The sequence below is a fragment of the Mya arenaria genome, chromosome 11 (genome assembly GCF_026914265.1).
Source record: "Mya arenaria isolate MELC-2E11 chromosome 11, ASM2691426v1".
Taxonomy (NCBI): domain Eukaryota; kingdom Metazoa; phylum Mollusca; class Bivalvia; order Myida; family Myidae; genus Mya; species Mya arenaria.
In genome coordinates, this window is record NC_069132.1 from 42,380,336 (window position 1) to 42,387,379 (window position 7,044).

Sequence of the window (7,044 nt, forward strand, 5' to 3'; positions counted from 1 at the left end):
TTTTATCTGTTTAGATAATTATGAGGTAAAAATCAATTCTCTTATATTTTCTAGCTTCTATTGACAACCCTATCCGCATTGTCCCTCAATTTCCGATGAAACGAATTTTAAAATACAGCGTCTCAATAAATGTAAAAATACAGGAAATGTGGATAAGTCAGGAAAAACTTATATACAAACACCCAGATGAAACTCTAAAGTATTCGTTTACTTAGTATCTAAAGGTTCCCAAAAGCAACTATGTCGATTTCACTTGATTATCATAGAACTAAATTTTGCCTTTTTACCTCTTTCAAACCACTACAAAACTATTCAAAGGTAAATAAGTCTACTATTTAAGTATATAAAATAACTACAAGTGAGTATTGGTTAAAATAAAGTACTACTCGTCACCTCACCACAACTATTAGTTTTTTGTTTCATTCTAAATACGTACTTTACAAGTATCTCTTTAAGTAGGCATATTAAATCGAAGAGAAGACTCAGAATTATTGTCCAAAACCTCGATCTACTGCACTGTCTGAATGGCCTCCATCAAACAGTTTTCCTGGGAGTTTGTTAAACCAAAGTATATTTCAAGATCGTTGTCCATGGAAATAGTCGACAAGCCAGCGGCTAGTACCAGATGATTTGGACCAGCGGCTGGAACCAGATGATTTGGACCAGCGGCTAGTACCAGATGATTTGGACCAGCGGCTAGTACCAGATGATTTGGACCAGCGGCTAGTACCAGATGATTTGGACCAGCGGCTAGTACCAGATGATTTGGACCAGCGGCTAGTACCAGATGATTTGGACCGTTTTGCCTGGAAATGGTTGACGATTCAGGTGCTCGGGTTTTCCGGTAAATCGGCACACAAATGTTGAATACTTATATCAAGTCGTGACCAGTCTAGTTAATTAAGTCATCATTTGAGACTCAGTTTAATAATTCGTTTATCTTTTATGTTTGTTTGGCTGTAAACTTTTGATAAAAAAAGCATTGCGACTTGCTATTCAGTTATAATCTAGTAGTGTATTGTATTAGGTGTTTTGCATAAAATGGGCATGTGCAACTCGAATAAGCAATCCACTGGCATTTTCAGTTTTCATAATATTAGCCGATGCATAAATAATGGAAAGCAATTACCAAACACAACCTGTGCCAATGTCAGCGCCATCCATGTCTTCTGATCAGAACTTGTGCGTGCGTAGCTTCAGATGCTGGCTTCTGACTTGTGCCCAGATATGGCCATGACATACCATGCCTCATAGCCGTCAAGGAGAGTTATCGAGGTTGCTCTCAGACAAATGGTTCGTATATGTACGAGATAGTTTCACCTTAAGAGAGAGAAAAAGGGATTTTATCTGGTTTCCAATGGTACATGTATTCTTCCCGAGACATTTGGCATCGAACCAGATTTCAGCTGTCGGTTTGGTCTTTGGTCGCTGGAAGAAGGATTCACAATGATAGTTTAAGACGGTCATATACCTCATAAATGAGGCATACGGGCAGCTTTCTCTCCAGTATCTGTATATTCGACCTCCCTGCTCACCTCTGTCATAATAAAGCTTTCCCTTACCACTATGGTTTTTAGTTTGCATGTCATTCAATTCTATGTACTGTTCATTTTTATTTCTTACATTTAAATACCTTCCTCTGTTGCAGAAGAACAGCATGAAATCAACAAACACTTTGTCCTGCAGATATGTTGGTGAATCTACATCCAAATTTCTAGCATAATTAACGTACAAAATGAAATCATCTCACAATAATAAAATTATGTCAGTAAATACAACAGTGTTTTAAGTCATAGGACTACGCTGATAATTCAAGTCGCCGAGAGTAATGTTTAAAGGCACAGTTTATAATCTGTTCAGCTACAGCAAAAACACACCCACAAACAGCTACGTATGTATTTAGTTTAAACTAATATATCTCAGCTCAATTGTGAGCACAGCTGATAGCTTATAAGATCCTTGTCCTGGATAGAAACTAGTACTGGAAAAACTATCCCTCGTAGGGATCGAACTTCAAAACTCTCTCCCCTTACTTTTATATTTGAAGGTCTATTTGTGAAAAAAATACCTACAAATACCAAACATTTCTTACTAGTATCGTTAGAAGTCAGCATAATTTTTCCCTAATCCACGCAAATACAAAGTATTTTAGACTCGTTGTTATGTTTTTATAAACAAATAATACTGACAAGCCATAAAATTTAAATCGACTGAACTTTGTACCGCAGGGTAAACAGTACTTTGCATGCGACTATCGGGGTCAGTTTTCAACGTTGAAAAATGATCGGACTTCAAAAAGAGTGATATTCAATATTGTTTTTAATTTGATCTAAGATTGAACATATACAATTAATGAGTTCATATTCAATTACCACCCTTGATCACCTTTGATGCAACGAAGGCTTATTGATTAAATCTGGGGATCAGTTTAAAACGGTTAAACCTTATCCGTCATCCGTTGAAAATGAACGCTCGGGTTTATATTCAACAGGTCAATAAAGCTTCATTCACATTTGTGCAATTGTTGTAAACAAAAAAAAAATGCTAAAACTACAAATCTTTAGTATATTAAGCGACATAAAGTTTAGGTATTCAGAAAGTCGAAATAACGTTGTGCGCGCTAAATGTAGATGGTACTTCCGGGTTTGTTGCATTTTTTAAATACGATAAATGCATTTTTTATCATTGGGGGGGGGGGGGGGGGGTGGGGGGGGGTAAAAAATATCAACTGCCATTTGGATATACATACAAAAAATTAGTTAACACCCCTTAGAGATAATGAGCTTTTACAGCTAGTACTAGTAAATTAAGTGAATCTAAGTGAATTTACTGCCCTGCCCTTGGAAAAAGTTAACATTGGCGCCGAGAACAAGGTCTTGTAGGAAAAGGTATTACACATTGCAACAACAGACTAACTATTAATGCTTTAGGTCTTGCGATCTTTCAGTAAAACCAGGTATTTTTGGTCCTTGTTTTAAGTTTTACCACAGGGAATCTGTGAACGTGAGAATTGTACGACTTTTCCGTGTTGAAAAGTGTCCCGTTAATTAAGATAAGAGGTCTTCTTATATGCCTTTTTAAAGAGCACTAAAAAAGAACATAGCTCATATAAAGCTGACCTGAATATGATATGACCACACATTCTGAATGCAATCTTCTAGTTGAGATTATGGCTTAACAATAATACTTCATTTAGATTATAGGGACATATTAAATAGATCTTGTATTTCACTTCTCATGTGTGTTTAAAAATAAACAATACTCGCAACCATTTCCTTACATCCTCACCATTTATAATATTTTTATGTGCATTCCTTGATAAAATGCACAGCCGTTTCATTTCCATTTGATGAAAAACGGCTGCAAACATTTAGAGAAGAAAAATCGTATCTTCAATCACGTTTATACTTACTATAACAACAGGCCCCGATTTCTCGAAACTTCTTAAGCTAAACAGCCTTAAGTCGCTTATTTCAATTAGCCAAAATACATACTAATAATGGATTTTGATAAATGAAAAATGGTTTCTTCTTATTAGCATACAGATTTTTCTTATATAATTTCTAAAAACTCTTAAAGAAGTAAATATAACGCATATTATAAAACAACAAAAATAGTGAGTTTAGCTTAATCCTGTTATAAGGGACTTAAGAAGTTTCGAGAAACTGGGACCAGGGGTAAAATGAAAGATATCTTTATTTACATTGAAAGTTCAAGTATAATATGTTAAAAATGCCAAGGCAAAAGGATGCCAATTCAGAATACTTAGAACATTTTGAGGTTAACATTTAGTAAAAACTCTTCCATATATCTAAGTATACTTTCAATTAACTGACACGACTGACCATATATTTTAAAATAAGAGCTGATACGTTATCTTTTACATCTATCGATAGCAAACATCTCAATGGATTGAAGTACACCATAAATCGGCTAATAAATTTCCTCAAACATAAAAGAGGGGAAATAAGGTCTGCTTCGTAAAATAAATACATACTTAACATTAATGCCAGCATATGAGCATCAATAATTTCTCAAAGACTAACCATACAAACCCTTCTTTACGACCCTGCTAGCTAGTAATAGTAAGCAAGTCTGTTGATACATTAGTCCTTTAAGTATATACATAAGTTAACAGGCATTTCCAATTTTTATCCAAACTTAAACTTCAACCCCTTTGACATGTTGGAGGTAAGAGTGTTACAGTTCGGTATTGTCTTATGTACTGTACTGTCTATTGTCTATGCATGTTACGTTAACGTTAACGTGGACTAGTAGTTCGGTATGGTACTCATGCGCATATGTGCAGTTCTAATAAAAACATTGGCCGAGCACAAACTAATCGTTGGACTGGTTTATACTGAGACTATTTAGTACCCTTTTTCTGTTTTAACAGGTCAGCACTATGTATGAAATGTTATAACTATGTGTAATATCAACGTTTGTTATATACCATGTCTTTGTGTGCAGGGTGATGCAATAGGCGTTTTTATTATACACCGATGATAAATCCACACGCAATACATATCGCAAAATTAGGTAGTCCGTATTCCACTCCAGTGCAATGCGGCCGTATTCAACTCTTGTGACGTCACGTCATAACAAGTATCGTTGCGCGATGTTAAAATGATGTCATAAAACAAGATAGTGCGTCTTTAAAATAACATTTATTATGAAAACCTGTGGCTTTTAAGTGATCTAACCAGTAATGTATATAATAAAAGGGTTATTAGTACTGCGTTTTGATCCGGAATGTCGTATTCGACTCTCGTAAATATTTGCAGATTTTGATTTGCAATCTGCAAAATACCACTCGAGTCGAATACAACCTCCTGGATCAAGACGCAGTACTAATAAACTTAGTGTATAAGTACACTTATCTCCTTTGTATACCTTTTGCAAATATTTACTAAAGAGTAGAACCGAGAGTCGTATAATGTTATCAAGATATATAATTAAAAACGCGTAGGTACGTATTAAACGCTCAGTTACGAACTACTCTTTTGGCTTTACTTGAGTTCTTTACGTTTTGGATTTATGGTTATTAACCTATATTATCTAAGATGCAAACTTCCTATTTTAGCTTATTACCGTTTGCTGGTATATCCACCAAAAACAAAACAAGTAAGAATTCAAACATGATTACCTAATGACTTTTGAACTTCCAAATACCTTGTTTTGTAATGTTACAATATATTTCATAATATTTTTATAAGCCTAGTGTATTGTATATAGTATGTATGTATTGTATTTCAATACATTGTTTTGTAATGTTACAGTATATTTCATAATATTTTTATAAGCCTAGTGTATTGTATATAGAAAACTTAAGGTTCATATTACTTAAACCTGGAGGAGTTATAATGTCATTGTTTTTATAATTAATTAAAAGTCGACGTCATTAAACCAATTGGGTACGGCATTATAATTGTCAGATATTTTTTTATACAATTTTTTATTACCGACAAACTTTCTTTCACAATGAATACTCAGCTGTATGGCTAATTTCATAATAAACGCAAGCGGAATTCATGGAATTTGGTTGTGTATCCTGCTATTTTCGTAAAGCATGAACACACGAAACAATAGGACGTTTCCTTAATTAACACTTATTCAAAATTGTGTGTCCATACCATTATCAATATGATGATTTTATTTGAAAAAGTATGGTATTGCAATACATACATCACATAATTTATATCTCACTACATATGGTATATTTGCAAAGCAGTATCGATCCTTTTTCGACCGTTGTACGTTCAAACCCACAATCTCGCATTTAAACGCAAAACTATGGCTACATGATTAACGGCATCAATGTTAAATGCCGGAGACTTTGAATATGATCATCCTTGCACAGAGTACCAAGAGCACGGTCTAAACTCGGATGCCGTTTACTTTTGTCAACAGTGTACCAGGCAATTCTGTAACCTATGTATTAAGCAACATGACCGGTTTAACCGAAGACATCACATTCTTGGATCGGAAAAGAGGGAGAACTGGGGAAAAGTGAAAAACACATGCAAACTGCATCCCGGTGAAGAGTTGAAGGTCTTTTGTAGCGATCATGGACAAACATGTTGTGTTACATGTCAGAAGGAGATACATCCGCAAGATTAAATAAATGACAGCTTAACGCTTGAAAACTATGATATAAAGAAAACGATTCAAATATTATTTATCGCCGAATGTCACCAAAAATGATGAGCCAGTGTAATATGAGTTTGGCCGTGAGCTTCATTTAATATGTATTACAATGTTTGATTCTTCAATGCATTTAATTATATATATATTATCAAAAATTATATTAGTTTATTATGTTTATATATGAATTTGAAAGAGGATTTTCTCAATCATATTGCCATGACAACATATTTTTCTCAGGACATGCCAACAAGTTATCCCCCTGCAAAAAAATAACCATTTCATCAGAAACTTCTACTGACATCGAGGAGCTGCAAGGAAGTAATATTCCCAAGAAAAGTGAACTTGCTAAAACGCCAGTTGTAATAGACACGATCCTAAATAAACCATTTAAAGTAATAAAAATGATTCAATTAAATGTTAGAACGAAACATGACAAGTGTCCATGCTCAATAGCTGGTATAACAGTACTGTCAGGAGGTGATATAATTATATCTGACTTTGAAAACAAAAAGCTAAAGCTGCTGTCAGCTGATTACTCGTTGATGCACCGTGTCCGAGTGCCTCTTGGGCCATGGGACATCTGTCCCGTTTCACATAACCAGGTGGCTTTCTGCAACTGTGGCCAGGAGATCCAGTTCTTCAAAGTCAGAAACAAAAAACTGAGAATGGACAGAAAATTACACGTAATTGTCAAATTTTACCATGTGACCTTTATTATTTACAGTTTGATAATGAATTTTGCATGAATTTCATCATGTTATTATGTGTAAAATATTGTCTTCTTTTTTCAACAATTCACAAAATTGCATTCTGGTGCTATCAGTATTAATTATTAAAATAATAATTACTATTTTAATGCATGTATTATTCTTTTCTCGTTTTAGCTTGAGCATGCCT

The 7,044-nt window shown here is 34.4% G+C and overlaps 1 pseudogene; it reads right to left on the reverse strand.

Annotated features, from left to right (window-relative positions):
- Positions 1-451: 451 nt before the first annotated feature.
- LOC128208546 (uncharacterized) lies at positions 452-1,235 on the reverse strand (annotated as a pseudogene).
- Positions 1,236-7,044: the final 5,809 nt, after the last annotated feature.